The following is a 21,365-nucleotide window of genomic DNA, read 5'->3' as shown; positions in this document are numbered from 1 at the left end:
ATTTTTCCCCATGTACATAGATCACTATCAATAGGCCACTGAATCAAAACTCTTGCTAAAGCCCTGCCCCTTAATATGCCTGTTTTATACACTACATATGGGTAGAGATTAAGGATAGCTGCTAATGACGAGCCCCGTTCATTCGGCTTGGCGATTGCGAGTTATTGGTTTAATGTGCAAAGGCAAGAGGTTATGATGTGATGGGGTTAATAGTGCATTGTTACAGGCTGGCACATCTGTGAGGGTAATAGCATTAACACATCCATAGTCAGATGTATACATATAGGTCCAAAACATTGACAACAATACTTGTTATGTCACCACAGATATCACATGAATTAAGTTACATTGGGGCCATATAAAGTGGGTTGCTTAAAATTCGGTTTTATTTGGGACATTCCTGTCTCCAAAAAATTACAATACACAAACTCTGTATGATGTCTTAAACGCAGAAGCTCTATTGTGAGGTTATAGCTATGTAAACAATGGTACCTGTAGTTATAGAACACGAAGGAAACAATAACAAAAATGTAGGTGTTTCTCAAATTTATTATGATTTTATGATGTTACTTGGAAACAACCGATCTTAATACACTTGGCCAGGGCTCCATCCGTCCTTCAGGCCATCCAGTCTGGAGTGACAAAGGAAAAGCCAGAAAGACTCTGGCTGCCTGATGAAGAGGACGTGCAAGATGCAGAGGACATGTCACATGAAGAGGACATGTAAGATGAAGAGTCCTCTGTGGTGTCCAAATCTAATGGAATCTCCTGGAGTGTCTGCAAGCGGAGATTTGGTGCTGATGGCTGGTACGGGGGAGTTGAACGGCGGCTCTCTATATCCTCCCACTCAATGTTCTGGAAGAATGGATGCCGCCGAATACATCCTGCGATCCTGAGGCGATACTGAGGATCTTTCCTCAAAAGATGCTTCAAGATGTCACCAGCTTCTTCAGAGAGCCGTTCGATATACCGGGGTCTTTCATGTAGAATGGAATAGATTATATGGAATGGTAAAGCCCCGTTAAGCATCTGGAATAGCATCACCCCAAAGGACCACCAGTCCACAGCAACACCGTATGCTTGGTTGTTATGGATTTCCGGGGCCATGTACAGGAATGTTCCACATTCTCCGTCTGCTTCTGCTGTTCCAAAAATACCTTCTGCAACAAGACCGAAATCGCAGATCTTCGCATGGCCCCCTCCGTCAAGCAAGATGTTTTCCGGCTTCAGGTCTCGATGTATAACGCCCCGAGCGTGGAGGAACTGGATGCCACAGATGATTTCAGCTGAATAAAATGCAGCTGTGGTCTCGGTGAGGCAGCCCACCCTATTCATATATGACTGGAGGCTTCCACCAGACATATATTCCATTACAAATAATCCGCAGGTCTCAGTTTGGAAGGCTGCATATCCGTGACACAGGAACGGGCTGTCTCGAGCCATCTCCAGCATCCTCCTCTCTTTAAGTAAGTCTTGGGGGTTTATGGCTTTCTTGCGGATGGCTTTGACCGCTACCATGGAATTTCTTCTAGGTACAGAAGCCAACATGACCTTTCCAAACGATCCTTCTCCCAGCACCGAATGGAAGGTGAAGCCGGAGAGCGTCATGGGGAGAAGGCTCCGAAATCTTTTCGCAGTAACACTGCTTTCCTCCATACTCCTGCGTCTTTTCATGGGAACCTTTCCCCTTCTGCGCTCCTCCAGATGTTCCCCTGCTCTTTCTTTCTCCTGCTGCCTCAGAATCTGTCTGCTTTTCTCGCTGTATCTACACCGCTTTTTCTCATGTTCGGAGCTGCCTGTGCTGGTTCTTGGGCGTTTTGTTGTCTTATTTGCCCTGAGACACAGGCTGCTCTCCTCTCTCTCATTCGGAGTACGTTTGGTCCTCTTCCTCTCTCTCCCTCTTTCTTCCTGAGTATTGCTACTCTCTTTCTTCTCTTTGAGGACAGGGACTCTACTGGCCAAGTGCTCCTTGTTCTGATCCTTACTCCTTTTTGCGGTGTTAGTGGAAGATGTTTTCACTCGTTTGAAAAGCTTCTGCAGTTTTCTGGGGCAGCATCTCTTTCCAATCCACCTTAGTCCAAGGAGGAGACAACACTCCCCCATAGCTTTCCTTTTAAAAGGTTCCCCTTTTAAATCTCAAGAATCTCTGATGTTGTTGGTAACAACACTTCAAGTCTGCTATGAATAGCTGCTTACAAGTGCCGGGCGCCCAACTACACTGAGTAAACAGGTGAACGTTCTCCTGCTTCACAGTGGCAGTGATGTCACTATTCACTGTGAGGTCACACTGAGGACTCTTCTGCTTAACTGCTTTATGGATGTAAATACTCTAGTGGATTTCTTTTAAAAAAAAAAAAGAATCTTTTAAAAATTCATATAAAATGACCAGGGTGTTAATGTTTGTTGAATTTACATTAGACTTACACGTTACTTTAAATCCTTGAAACGCTAATAACATCCGAGCTGCTGTAAAACTCATCCGCTCAGCTATTCACATGTAACAAAGTAACTGAACACATGACCGTAAAGCAGCAGCCGCAGCCGTGGCATATGTATGTTTGTGTAATGTGTTTAACAGAGAAATATTCTTGCACATATTTATAATATTACATTAATGAAAGAAGTCCTTTAGGCGCAACATGGGTGCAGGTGCAATTTATGGAGGTGCAGAGTGGGTGCAATTTGGCGCTATATAAATAAAAGATCATCATAATAAGTTTGTTTTTTTTCCTTTATTATGGGTGCAGTGGCAATTTATGTGGGTCCACAAAACCCTGGTGGTTTTGCCCTGGCTGCACTTTAGCTTGTTTTTTTCAAAATGTACATAATAGGAGGTTAAAGTCTAACACAACAAGACTTCAATGTTTTGTAATCACACCGTTTAGGACCCCACTGAGAGTCATCTGAAGACCGGATATTTATGGCACCCAACATTTTTCTGTTTTTTAGTTAATTCACTATAATATTTAATATACTGTATTGGCCCGACTACAGGCCGCAAGTTTTTCCTATAATCAGGGTTTAGTGCAGGGATTCACAATTCCTATCTCCCAAAGCCCAGGACATGCAGTTCCAGGCGCTGGGCAGGTGCAGGGGAACTGGATCCCTCTCTCTGGCAGCCAGTGTTATAACCTTCCGGTGCTCCACCATAGAAGACCCGGCGGAAGTGCCGGCCAGCAGTAGCGGAGGTTGTCTGCACGCATGGAACAGACGTCCCCCAGCTGCCTCCAGTAGACACCAGGGAGTACGGAGGAAAGCCTGGAGATGCACTGGTAAGTCTGGGGGGGTGGCAGAGTGGCTTATCTAGGGGGCTAAATCTATAAGTAAGATGCACTATGATTAAAGGGGGGACCTTAAAATGGGTATTGGTTTTCCACATTTCTGTTTTTATATATAACATATGCTGCCTAACTGCATAATAGATACCAAAATGTGTTAAAATACATGTGTTCCTTATAATAATAGTTCGTTAGATAAAATACTGTTTTACTACGGCCCATAATCGGGCCAATGCGGTTTATGTGTGTGTGTGTATATATATATATATATATATATATATATATATATATATATATGTATATATATATATGTATATACCGCATTTGCTCAATTATAAGACGATCCCCCAAATTTGAATATTAATTTAGGAAAAAAAGAAAAAGCCTGAATATAAGACTACCCTAGAGGGAAAAAAAGTTTTACTAGTAAATATTAATTCTCATGTAAACAATTTTTTCCTATTTAATAAAAACTATGATTGAGAAAAATGCATTTTTTGTTTTTATTTCCTTCTATTTGCCATCCTGCCCCCCCAGATATGCTTTATACCCCTTTATATGCCACTCTACCCCCAGATATGCCGTATACACCCCTATATGCCACTCAGCCTCCCTGATATGCCTCTTGACCCCCTATTTGCCACTCTGCCCCCCCAGATATGCCTTATACACGCCTACATACCACTCTGACTCCCTGGTTTTTCTTTTAACCCCCTAAATGCCACTCTGCCTCCTTGAGCAATGGGCTCCTCTGGCATCAACCAATAAAGGACAGGTTTCCTTTTTATATGTAGACCATTAAGCCAAGTCATTAATTGCTGTACTACAAAAAATAATTTCTAATATCCTTATACATTCCAACAGCATGGGATACCTCCAGAAGGTAGCAGGATGTCGAAGGGTTGCAGTGGAGCTGGGATCCAGATACACCGAGAAATTATTTTATTAGAAGATACAGAAGTAACCGGGTATGTGATTTGCCCCAAATATTAGCCCTCTTTTTCAGTGTTGAATAAACCTTTCTTAGGTTAAGAATAAAGACATTTAATCATTTTCATAATTCAAATTTCAGTTTAAATTGTGTTTAAAAGGAAAATATACCCCTTAGCCAATAATATATTTGTGAACATGATCAAACACTTTAGGGATGGACATTCCCAGTGTTTTCCATGTAATTGCCTTTTAATTCATTTGATAGAATTTTAGGATTCATTTAAACTTATGCACAAAGTAACACAATCAAGCTGGTGTAACTGACTATTGTAGCTGGAAACGGCTGATTGTTACAATGGAATATCTTTTTAGGCATACAGAGGCCCTTTATCACTCCCATCACTACTGTGTTCCAATGGCACGTTGTGTTTGCTGATCGAAGTTTCCGTTTTAAAGTCTAATTGATCATTAGAAACCCTTTTGCAATTATGTTACAGCCAGAAATGTCCTTGCTTTCCATGAAAACAGCATGAGTGGCCCCAAACTTTTGAATGGTAGTAAAAGCTCAGTCACTCTTTCAAATCCAATTACAATTAAATTTAAATTAAAAGTATAATCTTTCTTTGAAATTTTTCCCCATGTACATAGATCACTATCAATAGGCCACTGAATCAAAACTCTTGCTAAAGCCCTGCCCCTTAATATGCCTGTTTTATACACTACATATGGGTAGAGATTAAGGATAGCTGCTAATGACGAGCCCCGTTCATTCGGCTTGGCGATTGCGAGTTATTGGTTTAATGTGCAAAGGCAAGAGGTTATGATGTGATGGGGTTAATAGTGCATTGTTACAGGCTGGCACATCTGTGAGGGTAATAGCATTAACACATCCATAGTCAGATGTATACATATAGGTCCAAAACATTGACAACAATACTTGTTATGTCACCACAGATATCACATGAATTAAGTTACATTGGGGCCATATAAAGTGGGTTGCTTAAAATTCGGTTTTATTTGGGACATTCCTGTCTCCAAAAAATTACAATACACAAACTCTGTATGATGTCTTAAACGCAGAAGCTCTATTGTGAGGTTATAGCTATGTAAACAATGGTACCTGTAGTTATAGAACACGAAGGAAACAATAACAAAAATGTAGGTGTTTCTCAAATTTATTATGATTTTATGATGTTACTTGGAAACAACCGATCTTAATACACTTGGCCAGGGCTCCATCCGTCCTTCAGGCCATCCAGTCTGGAGTGACAAAGGAAAAGCCAGAAAGACTCTGGCTGCCTGATGAAGAGGACGTGCAAGATGCAGAGGACATGTCACATGAAGAGGACATGTAAGATGAAGAGTCCTCTGTGGTGTCCAAATCTAATGGAATCTCCTGGAGTGTCTGCAAGCGGAGATTTGGTGCTGATGGCTGGTACGGGGGAGTTGAACGGCGGCTCTCTATATCCTCCCACTCAATGTTCTGGAAGAATGGATGCCGCCGAATACATCCTGCGATCCTGAGGCGATACTGAGGATCTTTCCTCAAAAGATGCTTCAAGATGTCACCAGCTTCTTCAGAGAGCCGTTCGATATACCGGGGTCTTTCATGTAGAATGGAATAGATTATATGGAATGGTAAAGCCCCGTTAAGCATCTGGAATAGCATCACCCCAAAGGACCACCAGTCCACAGCAACACCGTATGCTTGGTTGTTATGGATTTCCGGGGCCATGTACAGGAATGTTCCACATTCTCCGTCTGCTTCTGCTGTTCCAAAAATACCTTCTGCAACAAGACCGAAATCGCAGATCTTCGCATGGCCCCCTCCGTCAAGCAAGATGTTTTCCGGCTTCAGGTCTCGATGTATAACGCCCCGAGCGTGGAGGAACTGGATGCCACAGATGATTTCAGCTGAATAAAATGCAGCTGTGGTCTCGGTGAGGCAGCCCACCCTATTCATATATGACTGGAGGCTTCCACCAGACATATATTCCATTACAAATAATCCGCAGGTCTCAGTTTGGAAGGCTGCATATCCGTGACACAGGAACGGGCTGTCTCGAGCCATCTCCAGCATCCTCCTCTCTTTAAGTAAGTCTTGGGGGTTTATGGCTTTCTTGCGGATGGCTTTGACCGCTACCATGGAATTTCTTCTAGGTACAGAAGCCAACATGACCTTTCCAAACGATCCTTCTCCCAGCACCGAATGGAAGGTGAAGCCGGAGAGCGTCATGGGGAGAAGGCTCCGAAATCTTTTCGCAGTAACACTGCTTTCCTCCATACTCCTGCGTCTTTTCATGGGAACCTTTCCCCTTCTGCGCTCCTCCAGATGTTCCCCTGCTCTTTCTTTCTCCTGCCGCCTCAGAATCTGTCTGCTTTTCTCGCTGTATCTACACCGCTTTTTCTCATGTTCGGAGCTGCCTGTGCTGGTTCTTGGGCGTTTTGTTGTCTTATTTGCCCTGAGACACAGGCTGCTCTCCTCTCTCTCATTCGGAGTACGTTTGGTCCTCTTCCTCTCTCTCCCTCTTTCTTCCTGAGTATTGCTACTCTCTTTCTTCTCTTTGAGGACAGGGACTCTACTGGCCAAGTGCTCCTTGTTCTGATCCTTACTCCTTTTTGCGGTGTTAGTGGAAGATGTTTTCACTCGTTTGAAAAGCTTCCGCAGTTTTCTGGGGCAGCATCTCTTTCCAATCCACCTTAGTCCAAGGAGGAGACAACACTCCCCCATAGCTTTCCTTTTAAAAGGTTCCCCTTTTAAATCTCAAGAATCTCTGATGTTGTTGGTAACAACACTTCAAGTCTGCTATGAATAGCTGCTTACAAGTGCCGGGCGCCCAACTACACTGAGTAAACAGGTGAACGTTCTCCTGCTTCACAGTGGCAGTGATGTCACTATTCACTGTGAGGTCACACTGAGGACTCTTCTGCTTAACTGCTTTATGGATGTAAATACTCTAGTGGATTTCTTTAAACAAAAATAAAAAAAAATCTTTTAAAAATTCATATAAAATGACCAGGGTGTTAATGTTTGTTGAATTTACATTAGACTTACACGTTACTTTAAATCCTTGAAACTCTAATAACATCCGAGCTGCTGTAAAACTCATCCGCTCAGCTATTCACATGTAACAAAGTAACTGAACACATGACCGTAAAGCAGCAGCCGCAGCCGTGGAATATGTATGTTTGTGTAATGTGTTTAACAGAGAAATATTCTTGCACATATTTATAATATTACATTAATGAAAGAAGTCCTTTAGGCGGAACATGGGTGCAGGTGCAATTTATGGAGGTGCAGAGTGGGTGCAATTTGGCGCTATATAAATAAAAGATCATCATAATAAGTTTGTTTTTTTTCCTTTATTATGGGTGCAGTGGCAATTTATGTGGGTCCACAAAACCCTGGTGGTTTTGCCCTGGCTGCACTTTAGCTTGATTTTTCAAAATGTGCATAATAGGTGGTTAAAGTCTAACACAACAAGACTTCAATGTTTTGTAATCACACCGTTTAGGACCCCACTGAGAGTCATCTGAAGACCGGATATTTATGGCACCCAACATTTTTCTGTTTTTTAGTTAATTCACTATAATATTTAATATACTGTATTGGCCCGACTACAGGCCGCAAGTTTTTCCTGTAATCAGGGTTTAGTGCAGGGATTCACAATTCCTATCTCCCAAAGCCCAGGACATGCAGTTCCAGGCGCTGGGCAGGTGCAGGGGAACTGGATCCCTCTCTCTGGCAGCCAGTGTTATAACCTTCCGGTGCTCCACCATAGAAGACCCGGCGGAAGTGCCGGCCAGCAGTAGCGGAGGTTGTCTGCACGCATGGAACAGACGTCCCCCAGCTGCCTCCAGTAGACACCAGGGAGTACGGAGGAAAGCCTGGAGATGCACTGGTAAGTCTGGGGGGGTGGCAGAGTGGCTTATCTAGGGGGCTAAATCTATAAGTAAGATGCACTATGATTAAAGGGGGGACCTTAAAATGGGTATTGGTTTTCCACATTTCTGTTTTTATATATAACATATGCTGCCTAACTGCATAATAGATACCAAAATGTGTTAAAATACATGTGTTCCTTATAATAATAGTTCGTTAGATAAAATACTGTTTTACTACGGCCCATAATCGGGCCAATGCGGTTTATGTGTGTGTGTGTATATATATATATATATATATGTATATACCGCATTTGCTCAATTATAAGACGATCCCCCAAATTTGAATATTAATTTAGGAAAAAAAGAAAAAGCCTGAATATAAGACTACCCTAGAGGGAAAAAAAGTTTTACTAGTAAATATTAATTCTCATGTAAACAATTTTTTCCTATTTAATAAAAACTATGATTGAGAAAAATGCATTTTTTGTTTTTATTTCCTTCTATTTGCCAACCTGCCCCCCCAGATATGCTTTATACCCCTTTATATGCCACTCTACCCCCAGATATGACCTATACACCCCTATATGCCACTCAGCCTCCCTGATATGCCTCTTGACCCCCTATTTGCCACTCTGCCCCCCCAGATATGCCTTATACACGCCTACATACCACTCTGACTCCCTGGTTTTTCTTTTAACCCCCTAAATGCCACTCTGCCTCCTTGAGCAATGGGCTCCTCTGGCATCAACCAATAAAGGACAGGTTTCCTTTTTATATGTAGACCATTAAGCCAAGTCATTAATCGCTGTACTACAAAAAATATTTTCTAATATCCTTATACATTCCAACAGCATGGGATACCTCCATAAGGTAGCAGGATGTCGAAGGGTTGCAGTGGAGCTGGGATCCAGATACACCGAGAAATTATTTTATTAGAAGATACAGAAGTAACCGGGTATGTGATTTGCCCCAAATATTAGCCCTCTTTTTCAGTGTTGAATAAACCTTTCTTAGGTTAAGAATAAAGACATTTAATCATTTTCATAATTCAAATTTCAGTTTAAATTGTGTTTAAAAGGAAAATATACCCCTTAGACAATAATACCGTATTTTTCGCTCCATAAGACGCAGTTTTTTTCCTCCCAAAGTAGGATGAAAAATCAGCCGCGTCTTATGGAGCGAAGATGCATGCAGGCAGGCAGGCAGGCAGGCAGGGAGGCAGGGAGGGGGGGCAACGATATACCGTATTTATCGGCGTATAACACGCACTTTTTTAACTAAAATCCGGAGCTTAAACCCTACCTGCGTGTTATACGCCGATAAATCCGGGGTCGCAAGTGAGGCAGGCGGCGGCGGCCGCCAGCAGAGGAGTCCTGGATTTCTGCCAGTCAGGGGGGCCCAAGAGGTGCCGAGCGGTTGCTGAAGACAACCGCTCGGCAACTCTCGGGCCCCTCTGCCTGACAGATATACAGGAATCCTTTGCTGGCGGCAGCCGCAGCCGCCGCCACCGCCACCGCCGCCTGCCTCAGCGCTTCAACTCCTGTGTTGGAAGCGTTTGTCTCGGGTGCCGGCGCTTTACGCTGGGCGCCGGCATATGACGTCAGACGCCGGCGCTCAGCAGTGAAGCGCCGGCACCCGAGACAAACGCCTCACGCTTCCAACACAGGAGTTTAAGGTAAGTGACCGGGGCGGGGGGGGGGGGAGATCCTGAGAAGGGGGGGTTAGGGAGTTAGAGGGGAGATCCTGAGAAGGGGGGGTTAGGGAGTTAGAGGGGAGATACTGAGAAGGGGGGTTAGGGAGGGAGGTCTTACTGTGTGTGTCTTACTGTGTTTGTGTGTGTGTGTCTTACTGTGTGTGTGTGTGTCTTACTGTGTGTGTGTGTCTTACTGTGTGTGTGTGTGTGTCTCACTGTGTCTGTGTGTGTCTTACTGTGTCTGTGTGTGTCTTACTGTGTGTGTCTTACTGTGTTCATAGCTTATTCAGTTATTGTAATAAATATTTTAGCCCATTTTTTAGCTCAAAATATTTTTTCCTTTTTTTTTCTCCTCTAAAATCTAGGTGCGTCTTATCAGCAGGTGCGTCTTATAGAGCGAAAAATACAGTATATTTGTGAACATGATCAAACACTTTAGGGATGGACATTCCCAGTGTTTTCCATGTAATTGCCTTTTAATGCATTTGATAGAATTTTAGGATTCATTTAAACTTATGCACAAAGTAACACAATCAAGCTGGTGTAACTGACTATTGTAGCTGGAAACGGCTGATTGTTACAATGGAATATCTTTATAGGCATACAGAGGCCCTTTATCACTCCCATCACTACTGTGTTCCAATGGCACGTTGTGTTTGCTGATCGAAGTTTCCGTTTTAAAGTCTAATTGATCATTAGAAACCCTTTTGCAATTATGTTACAGCCAGAAATGTCCTTGCTTTCCATGAAAACAGCATGAGTGGCCCCAAACTTTTGAATGGTAGTAAAAGCTCAGTCACTCTTTTAAATCCAATTACAATTAAATTTAAATTAAAAGTATAATCTTTCTTTGAAATTTTTCCCCATGTACATAGATCACTATCAATAGGCCACTGAATCAAAACTCTTGCTAAAGCCCTGCCCCTTAATATGGCTGTTTTATACACTACATATGGGTAGAGATTAAGGATAGCTGCTAATGACGAGCCCCGTTCATTCGGCTTGGCGATTGCGAGTTATTGGTTTAATGTGCAAAGGCAAGAGGTTATGATGTGATGGGGTTAATAGTGCATTGTTACAGGCTGGCACATCTGTGAGGGTAATAGCATTAACACATCCATAGTCAGATGTATACATATAGGTCCAAAACATTGACAACAATACTTGTTATGTCACCACAGATATCACATGAATTAAGTTACATTGGGGCCATATAAAGTGGGTTGCTTAAAATTCGGTTTTATTTGGGACATTCCTGTCTCCAAAAAATTACAATACACAAACTCTGTATGATGTCTTAAACGCAGAAGCTCTATTGTGAGGTTATAGCTATGTAAACAATGGTACCTGTAGTTATAGAACACGAAGGAAACAATAACAAAAATGTAGGTGTTTCTCAAATTTATTATGATTTTATGATGTTACTTGGAAACAACCGATCTTAATACACTTGGCCAGGGCTCCATCCGTCCTTCAGGCCATCCAGTCTGGAGTGACAAAGGAAAAGCCAGAAAGACTCTGGCTGCCTGATGAAGAGGACGTGCAAGATGCAGAGGACATGTCACATGAAGAGGACATGTAAGATGAAGAGTCCTCTGTGGTGTCCAAATCTAATGGAATCTCCTGGAGTGTCTGCAAGCGGAGATTTGGTGCTGATGGCTGGTACGGGGGAGTTGAACGGCGGCTCTCTATATCCTCCCACTCAATGTTCTGGAAGAATGGATGCCGCCGAATACATCCTGCGATCCTGAGGCGATACTGAGGATCTTTCCTCAAAAGATGCTTCAAGATGTCACCAGCTTCTTCAGAGAGCCGTTCGATATACCGGGGTCTTTCATGTAGAATGGAATAGATTATATGGAATGGTAAAGCCCCGTTAAGCATCTGGAATAGCATCACCCCAAAGGACCACCAGTCCACAGCAACACCGTATGCTTGGTTGTTATGGATTTCCGGGGCCATGTACAGGAATGTTCCACATTCTCCGTCTGCTTCTGCTGTTCCAAAAATACCTTCTGCAACAAGACCGAAATCGCAGATCTTCGCATGGCCCCCTCCGTCAAGCAAGATGTTTTCCGGCTTCAGGTCTCGATGTATAACGCCCCGAGCGTGGAGGAACTGGATGCCACAGATGATTTCAGCTGAATAAAATGCAGCTGTGGTCTCGGTGAGGCAGCCCACCCTATTCATATATGACTGGAGGCTTCCACCAGACATATATTCCATTACAAATAATCCGCAGGTCTCAGTTTGGAAGGCTGCATATCCGTGACACAGGAACGGGCTGTCTCGAGCCATCTCCAGCATCCTCCTCTCTTTAAGTAAGTCTTGGGGGTTTATGGCTTTCTTGCGGATGGCTTTGACCGCTACCATGGAATTTCTTCTAGGTACAGAAGCCAACATGACCTTTCCAAACGATCCTTCTCCCAGCACCGAATGGAAGGTGAAGCCGGAGAGCGTCATGGGGAGAAGGCTCCGAAATCTTTTCGCAGTAACACTGCTTTCCTCCATACTCCTGCGTCTTTTCATGGGAACCTTTCCCCTTCTGCGCTCCTCCAGATGTTCCCCTGCTCTTTCTTTCTCCTGCCGCCTCAGAATCTGTCTGCTTTTCTCGCTGTATCTACACCGCTTTTTCTCATGTTCGGAGCTGCCTGTGCTGGTTCTTGGGCGTTTTGTTGTCTTATTTGCCCTGAGACACAGGCTGCTCTCCTCTCTCTCATTCGGAGTACGTTTGGTCCTCTTCCTCTCTCTCCCTCTTTCTTCCTGAGTATTGCTACTCTCTTTCTTCTCTTTGAGGACAGGGACTCTACTGGCCAAGTGCTCCTTGTTCTGATCCTTACTCCTTTTTGCGGTGTTAGTGGAAGATGTTTTCACTCGTTTGAAAAGCTTCCGCAGTTTTCTGGGGCAGCATCTCTTTCCAATCCACCTTAGTCCAAGGAGGAGACAACACTCCCCCATAGCTTTCCTTTTAAAAGGTTCCCCTTTTAAATCTCAAGAATCTCTGATGTTGTTGGTAACAACACTTCAAGTCTGCTATGAATAGCTGCTTACAAGTGCCGGGCGCCCAACTACACTGAGTAAACAGGTGAACGTTCTCCTGCTTCACAGTGGCAGTGATGTCACTATTCACTGTGAGGTCACACTGAGGACTCTTCTGCTTAACTGCTTTATGGATGTAAATACTCTAGTGGATTTCTTTAAACAAAAATAAAAAAAAATCTTTTAAAAATTCATATAAAATGACCAGGGTGTTAATGTTTGTTGAATTTACATTAGACTTACACGTTACTTTAAATCCTTGAAACTCTAATAACATCCGAGCTGCTGTAAAACTCATCCGCTCAGCTATTCACATGTAACAAAGTAACTGAACACATGACCGTAAAGCAGCAGCCGCAGCCGTGGAATATGTATGTTTGTGTAATGTGTTTAACAGAGAAATATTCTTGCACATATTTATAATATTACATTAATGAAAGAAGTCCTTTAGGCGGAACATGGGTGCAGGTGCAATTTATGGAGGTGCAGAGTGGGTGCAATTTGGCGCTATATAAATAAAAGATCATCATAATAAGTTTGTTTTTTTTCCTTTATTATGGGTGCAGTGGCAATTTATGTGGGTCCACAAAACCCTGGTGGTTTTGCCCTGGCTGCACTTTAGCTTGATTTTTCAAAATGTGCATAATAGGAGGTTAAAGTCTAACACAACAAGACTTCAATGTTTTGTAATCACACCGTTTAGGACCCCACTGAGAGTCATCTGAAGACCGGATATTTATGGCACCCAACATTTTTCTGTTTTTTAGTTAATTCACTATAATATTTAATATACTGTATTGGCCCGACTACAGGCCGCAAGTTTTTCCTATAATCAGGGTTTAGTGCAGGGATTCACAATTCCTATCTCCCAAAGCCCAGGACATGCAGTTCCAGGCGCTGGGCAGGTGCAGGGGAACTGGATCCCTCTCTCTGGCAGCCAGTGTTATAACCTTCCGGTGCTCCACCATAGAAGACCCGGCGGAAGTGCCGGCCAGCAGTAGCGGAGGTTGTCTGCACGCATGGAACAGACGTCCCCCAGCTGCCTCCAGTAGACACCAGGGAGTACGGAGGAAAGCCTGGAGATGCACTGGTAAGTCTGGGGGGGTGGCAGAGTGGCTTATCTAGGGGGCTAAATCTATAAGTAAGATGCACTATGATTAAAGGGGGGACCTTAAAATGGGTATTGGTTTTCCACATTTCTGTTTTTATATATAACATATGCTGCCTAACTGCATAATAGATACCAAAATGTGTTAAAATACATGTGTTCCTTATAATAATAGTTCGTTAGATAAAATACTGTTTTACTACGGCCCATAATCGGGCCAATGCGGTTTATGTGTGTGTGTGTGTGTATATATATATATATATATATATATATATATGTATATACCGCATTTGCTCAATTATAAGACGATCCCCCAAATTTGAATATTAATTTAGGAAAAAAAGAAAAAGCCTGAATATAAGACTACCCTAGAGGGAAAAAAAGTTTTACTAGTAAATATTAATTCTCATGTAAACAATTTTTTCCTATTTAATAAAAACTATGATTGAGAAAAATGCATTTTTTGTTTTTATTTCCTTCTATTTGCCAACCTGCCCCCCCAGATATGCTTTATACCCCTTTATATGCCACTCTACCCCCAGATATGCCCTATACACCCCTATATGCCACTCAGCCTCCCTGATATGCCTCTTGACCCCCTATTTGCCACTCTGCCCCCCCAGATATGCCTTATACACGCCTACATACCACTCTGACTCCCTGGTTTTTCTTTTAACCCCCTAAATGCCACTCTGCCTCCTTGAGCAATGGGCTCCTCTGGCATCAACCAATAAAGGACAGGTTTCCTTTTTATATGTAGACCATTAAGCCAAGTCATTAATTGCTGTACTAGAAAAAATAATTTCTAATATCCTTATACATTCCAACAGCATGGGATACCTCCATAAGGTAGCAGGATGTCGAAGGGTTGCAGTGGAGCTGGGATCCAGATACACCGAGAAATTATTTTATTAGAAGTAACCGGGTATGTGATTTGCCCCAAATATTAGCCCTCTTTTTCAGTGTTGAATAAACCTTTCTTAGGTTAAGAATAAAGACATTTAATCATTTTCATAATTAAAATTTCAGTTTGAATTGTGTTTAAAAGGAAAATATACCCCTTAGCCAATAATATATTTGTGAACATGATCAAATACTTTAGGGATGGACATTCCCAGTGTTTTCCATGTAATTGCCTTTTAATGCATTTGATAGAATTTTAGGATTCATTTAAACTTATGCACAAAGTAACACAATCAAGCTGGTGTAACTGACTATTGTAGCTGGAAACGGCTGAATGTTACAATGGAATATCTTTTTAGGCATACAGAGGCCCTTTATCACTCCCATCACTAAAGTGGTAACGTCAACACCCAAACCCAAGACCCATACAGTTATCAAAGTAAAATGAATCACTCGGTTCCTGTGGGACTGTGGCCTCCGTTAATATGGCACCTTTGTTAAATAGGGAAGAAGGCTGTGAAAATTGTCTTTATTGTTTAATTGTTTGATCTTTTCTTCAAAAAATACACAAAAATGCTCTGCTCTCATGGATATCAAACAATTTGAAAGATAACACAGGTTGATCTAAAAAACAATAACATATATGCGTGGCACAATTATTTACACCCCTATGAATTCATGTGGGAAAAATTCATAGGGGCGCCAACGAGAAAAAATATTTGAAGTATATTCCTATTGATATTTTTATTACATCTGGGCGACTGGGAACAGGAAATTGTTCAATCATGATTTCCTGTTTCACAGGGGTATAAATATTAGGTAACGCATAGCCCAAATTCCCTTTCAGCCATTTATCACAATAGATGAGACCAAAGTATGTAGCTGTGATATGCGACAAAAGCTTGTTGAGCTTCAGAAAATAGTAAGTGGCTATAAGAAAATAACAAAAGCTTTGAAAATACCCATTTGCCAAATGCAGTTTAATGTTAATAAATGTGAAATAATGCACTTGGGACGTAAAAATCCCAAGGCAGAATATAGCATTGTAATAATTAAAGCATTCTGATGACTTAAAAGTAAGCAGACAATGCAATGAAGCATCTCAAAAAGCAAGCAGTATTCTGGGTTGCATAGACAGAGGCATTAGTAGCAGAAAGAGGGAGGCGATTATGCCACTTTACAAATCTCTGGTCAGGCCTCACCTAGAGTATTGTGTACAGTTCTGGTGACCCCATCATCTCTAGAACTATATTGGCACATTGGAGAGAGTTCAGAGGAGAGCTACAAAAATGGTAAGTGGCTTGCAGGAAAGAAATTATCAGGAAAGGTTAAATGATCTTAATATGTATATCTTGGAGGAAAGAAGAGGGGGGGCGGTGCAATAGAAACATTTAAATACTTAAAGGGATTTAAGTACAGGAGGCATGTTTATTTTAAAGGAGGGGCAATGTTAGAACAAAAGGTCATGATCTAAAACTTGAATGCCACAGAAGTAACATAAGTTCTACTTTACTCAGAGGGTAGTAGATAAATGGAACAGTCTCCCAGCAGCAGTGGTGGAGGTTAGTACAGTGAGGGAATTAAAAAAAATTAAACCCCTTACATCAGGAAAAATGGGCAGACTAGATGGGCCGAATGGTTCTTATCTGGCATCAAATTCTATGTTTCTATGTTACTATTTCCACCATCTGGGTAATAATTAGGGATTAATCTAGCCTCGGTGCAGTATTAATCTAAATTTTATTAAAGACAGGAGGCGAGTATTTTGCATTAACCTTCTTTACTGTTAACCTCCAGCAGCAAAACAGTTAATAGAAACAACAAAAACAACCAATAGGAACACAGCCACAAGTCTATAAAAGTCTGCACATCTTGGCACTCCTCCTCTTTCTTTGCACAGAAGCTGAACCGACAGTCAGGAACAGCCCGGAAGAACTCAGGAACTCAAGAACCACGCTGAAAAGGACCACAGCAGCGTCAAAACCTCAGACAACCGGAGGACGACCTGGAAAAACAAAGAACCGTGACAGTACCATCCAACCATATGCCAAGCAGGACAGAAAAAACACCAGGCACAGTAATGAGACAATATAAAAATAACCCGACAACAATCCCCCCCAAACAAAACCCCAAGAAATAAGGGAAGGGGAAGGGGGGGAAAATACTCACCTCCTGTCTTTAATAAAATTTAGATTAATACTGCACCGAGGCTAGATTAATCCCTAATTTGATAGCAAGACAGGAGGCTTCGTATTTTGCAATTTTAACGCCCCGAAACCAACGCCAAAGCGGCGTGAGCCGGGGCCCGAAAATAAAAAGTCCGGAAAGTTGATTCCCTGGACGAATCCGCCGCTGATAAAAGATCCGTAAGGGAACAGCCCGCGGAGAAAGCCGCGGAGGCGGCGGCACCGCGGACCGAGTGAGCCCCGAAGGAACCCTCAATACCGGCCAAAACGAGAAGCCACCGAATCCACCTGGAGAGAGTGGGAACAGAGACAGGCCGAAAAGGACGCACGTAGGAAATGAAAAATGGGCCAGAGGAGGAAGACCGAAACGGAGCCGATCGGGCCAAATAAGCCTGAACACAGCGAGCCACGCAAAGGCGTGGCCGGTCGGGAAAATAAGGGTAAGAGACAGAAGTAGAACTGGATTTAGTTCTGCGAAAAACAGAGACCGAGACCCCATAAGGAGAAAAAACAAACGAGGATACATCAAAAGCCCGAACGTCCGATACCCGACGAAAAGAGACGAGGCACAACAAAAGAGCAGTTGGCGGAAAGCTGGCGAAAGGACAAACCGTTGTTGTCCGGCCAACTCTCCAAAAAACAAAGTACCCGGGAGACATCCCAGAAGGACTCATAACGAGGCCTAGGGGGTCTAGAAAGACGAACACCTCTGAGAAGACGGCAGACCGCTGGATCCTTACCGACACCCGAGCCCTGAACCGGAATGTGAGCCGCCGAGATGGCCGAACGGAACAAATTAATGGTGCGTTAAGACCGACTCAGGGAAAAAAGATGGGCCAAAAAATTAAGAACCGCCGTCACAGGAGCCGTAAGGGGATCAAGGTGCCGAGCCAAACACCAGCGACTCCAGGCATGCCAAGCCCGGAGGTAGGACCGCCTGGTTCCCGGAGCCCAGGATCCCCAGAGCAGATCTCGAGCCGACTCTGATAAGCCCGGCACATGCCAGGATCCCCGGAAACTGACCAGGCCACGAGAATCAACCGATCCTCGAGGATGAGAGGGTGAGGGTTCCCCTCCGGATCCCGAAGCAGATCCCAGGTTGAGGGAAGGATCAGGGGATCCGCGCACGACAGCTCCAGAAGAAGTGGGAACCACGGCTGAGTCCTCCAGAGGGGCGCTATCAATAGGAGAGACACTGCCTGACGACTGAGTGGAGAGTCCGAAGGATCATGTTGAACTTGGGAAAAGCATAAGCTCCCCGGCGCGGCCACGGCTGGAGAAAAGCATCCACCGCCGAGGATAACGGATCCGGGAGCCAACTGAAAAACGCGGTCGTCTGAAGGTTCGCCCTGGACGCGAACAGATCCACATGTAGAGGGCCGTGACGAAGCTGGAGAGCGCGGAATACGCTCGGCAGAAGATGCCAATCGCTGGCGTCCCTCCAATGCCGAGAAAACCAATCGGCCACAATGTTCTCCTTTCCCGGCAGGTACTCCGCGCGGATGGACAAATGGTTGTCCAAGCAGAACTGATAGAGCTCCTTGGTGAGCTCTGTGAGAAGCCTGGACCTCGAGCCCCCCAACCTGTTGATGTAGCGGACGGCCGAGACGTTGTCCATGCGCAGCACCAAGGAACAGTGAGTGACGTCCTTCAGGAAACTGCACACCGCAAAAGAGCCAGCGATGAGCTCCAAACAATTGATGTGAAGGTCGCGTTCCTCTGAAGTCCACGGACCCCTGGTAGCCACGTCGCCGCAAACAGCCCCCCAGCCAGACACAGGCTTGCGTCCGATTCCAGGACAAAATCCGGGCTTGACCCGAAAATGGCACGGCCGTTCCACGCGTCCATGTGGACCAACCACCAATGGAGCTCCAAGCGAGCCTCGTCTGACAGGGAGATCATCGCATCGTAGGAAGCCGATTCGTGAAGATGCCGCGTCTTCAACCGCTGGAGGGCCCTGTAGTGGAGCGGGCCCGGAAAAATGGCCTGAATCGAGGCCGAGAGGAGGCCGATCACCCTGGCGAGATTTCGAAGCGAAACCAGGCCGCCACGAAGGAGCTTGCGAATCTCCTTTTTTATGCCCAAGACCTTGTCGCGAGGGAGCCGGAGGACCGCCGCTACAAAGTCTACCGAGAAACTGAACGGTCTGAGAAGGTGTCAAGATCACGGTTGATCACGAAGCCCAAGTCCTGAAGCAGGTGAACCGCCAGGTAAGTATCGCGACGAAGGGACTCGACGTCCTGAGCCATAAGGAGGATGTCGTCCAAGTAAATTATAGAGCGAATCCCGCGGGCCCGAAGGAACTCCATGACTGGCTTCAGCAGTTTGGTGAAGCACCAAGTAGCGGAGCTGAGACCAAACGGAAGGCAGGCGAACTGCCAAAGGAGGCCTTGCCAGCGGAACTGAAGAAACCTCCGATCGTCGGGATGGACCGGGACCGAGAGGTAAGCATCCCTGAGGTCGAGCCGGGAGAACCAGTCGTTCTCCCTGAGCAGGTCGCGTAGGAGGTGAATACCCTCCATTTTGAAGTGGCGATACACCACATACCTTTTGAGGGACCGAAGGTTGATAACAGGGCGAAACTCCCCTGACTTCTTGCGCAACAAGAAGATATTGCTGAGAAAAACCGGAGGGGAGAGCGCCCTTTCTATAGCGCCCTTCACCAGAAGGGAAGAAAGCTCTGAGTGGACCAGGGCGGTGGCGTCGCGAGACAACCTGGGGAGTGGAGGTGGAAAATCCTGACGAGGCGCAGAGAGGAACTCCAGACGGAAACCGACTACAGTCTGCAGGACCCAGGGATCGGACGTAAGGCGAGACCAAGCATGGAAAAAAGGGGCAATACGACCCCCGATAGGAATATGAGGAAGAATAGGAATCAGTCTTACCTGAAGCTGATCTCCCTCTGGTGGACGTGTAGCCTCTGCCTCTGGAGCCGCCTCTGGAGAACGGGATCCGAAACTGGGAGCGGTAGGTGGCGGAGGCGTCCGGGAAACGGGGTCTAGAGCCAAAGGAGGCTGTTCTGCTGGCGGCACGACCCCTCTGCCGACCAGCTCTGGGGGAAAAACGACTTTCTGTATGAAAGACACGTCTGATGTTGGTCTGGGCCTTAGTGAGCGATGTAAACAGGTTGACATGCTGACTGAGGTCTTTGATGAACCTCTCGCCGAAGAGCAAGCCCTTGGCGTCCGCGCCCAGCTCCTTGGGGCCCAGTTCGGCCAATTTGGCATCCAATTTAAATAGGGCCGCCTTGCATCGTTCAGACGATATCGCACAGTTGGCGTTACCCAACAGGCATAGGGCTCTCTGAGTCCAGTCACGAACCAGGTGGGGATCCAATGGAGAGCAGTCAGCAATGGCTTCGTCAGCCATTTGAAACACCTGCGTTAAAGGGCCCGACACGTCCAACAGTTTATCCTGAGCAGAGCGTAAGCCCAACTCAATGCCCTTGCGAGGGTCCTTGCCATTCTTGGTCAAGAAAGTCACAAAAGTTGGGTCAAATTTGGGCGTGTGCAGCACCTTATCCCGGATCGTGGGCCGAGGACATTCCGAACGGAGCCGTTGGCGCACCTCTTTGTCCAGGGGACGACACATCCAGAATCGTAAAAACTCCGCAATGTGGGTCGATGGGGTCCACTCCGAAGAGCGGGGGTGACGCAGAGCCCTGGGGTCGAAGAGCGGAGTTCCCAGGTCATCCGTGACCTCAAACGGCTGATCAGGAGCGTTAGACGGAATGAGAGGGAGCTTAGGAGGATCAGGAGTGAAGTCCTGGTGCCGCATGGGAGAGGCTGGACCAGAGGAGCCAGCGCAATACTCGTCAATAACCTCGTAGTCAGTGAGGTCTTTATTAGGGGAAGCCAGTGGAAGGGCTGAGCTGCGGGCCTTCTTTAGTGGAGCTTTCCCCTTCCCAGATGTGGAGGGAACTTCACCCCAGGTGCATTTCTGGGAGGCCGCCGTGGCCGCAGGAGACGAGGAGCCGCCAGCTTCTGAATCCTCCACCCTAGTAGGGGAAGCGGGAGGCGGTGAAGGGCGAGCAGAATGGGAGTCCTCGAGAGCAGCTGGGAAAGACGCAGCCAGGGCAGAGCGGAGCCAAGCCTGGACGGCGGCAGGTATCTGAGCTTGGGATTCTTCTGCCATTGCACTCCAAATGTGTCTATAGGAACACAAAGAAGGACAGGAGTGAGTAAATGCGAGGTCCCAAGACCGTTAGCAGAGCGGGGTTTACCCGATAGCACAGTAAGCGCAGAAAACAGGGGGTCACCCCTAGAGCAGGTGCAGTATACTCCTTAATTTATCCACAGTGTGGGATTCACCACAGCCAATAACCGCAGGGGTTTACCCTA

This window comes from Sceloporus occidentalis, unplaced genomic scaffold (assembly GCF_023333645.1).
Source record: "Sceloporus occidentalis isolate IW3139 unplaced genomic scaffold, rSceOcc1.0.p SCAF_75, whole genome shotgun sequence".
Taxonomy (NCBI): Eukaryota; Metazoa; Chordata; class Lepidosauria; order Squamata; family Phrynosomatidae; genus Sceloporus; species Sceloporus occidentalis.
Note: the sequence above shows the minus strand (reverse complement) of the source record.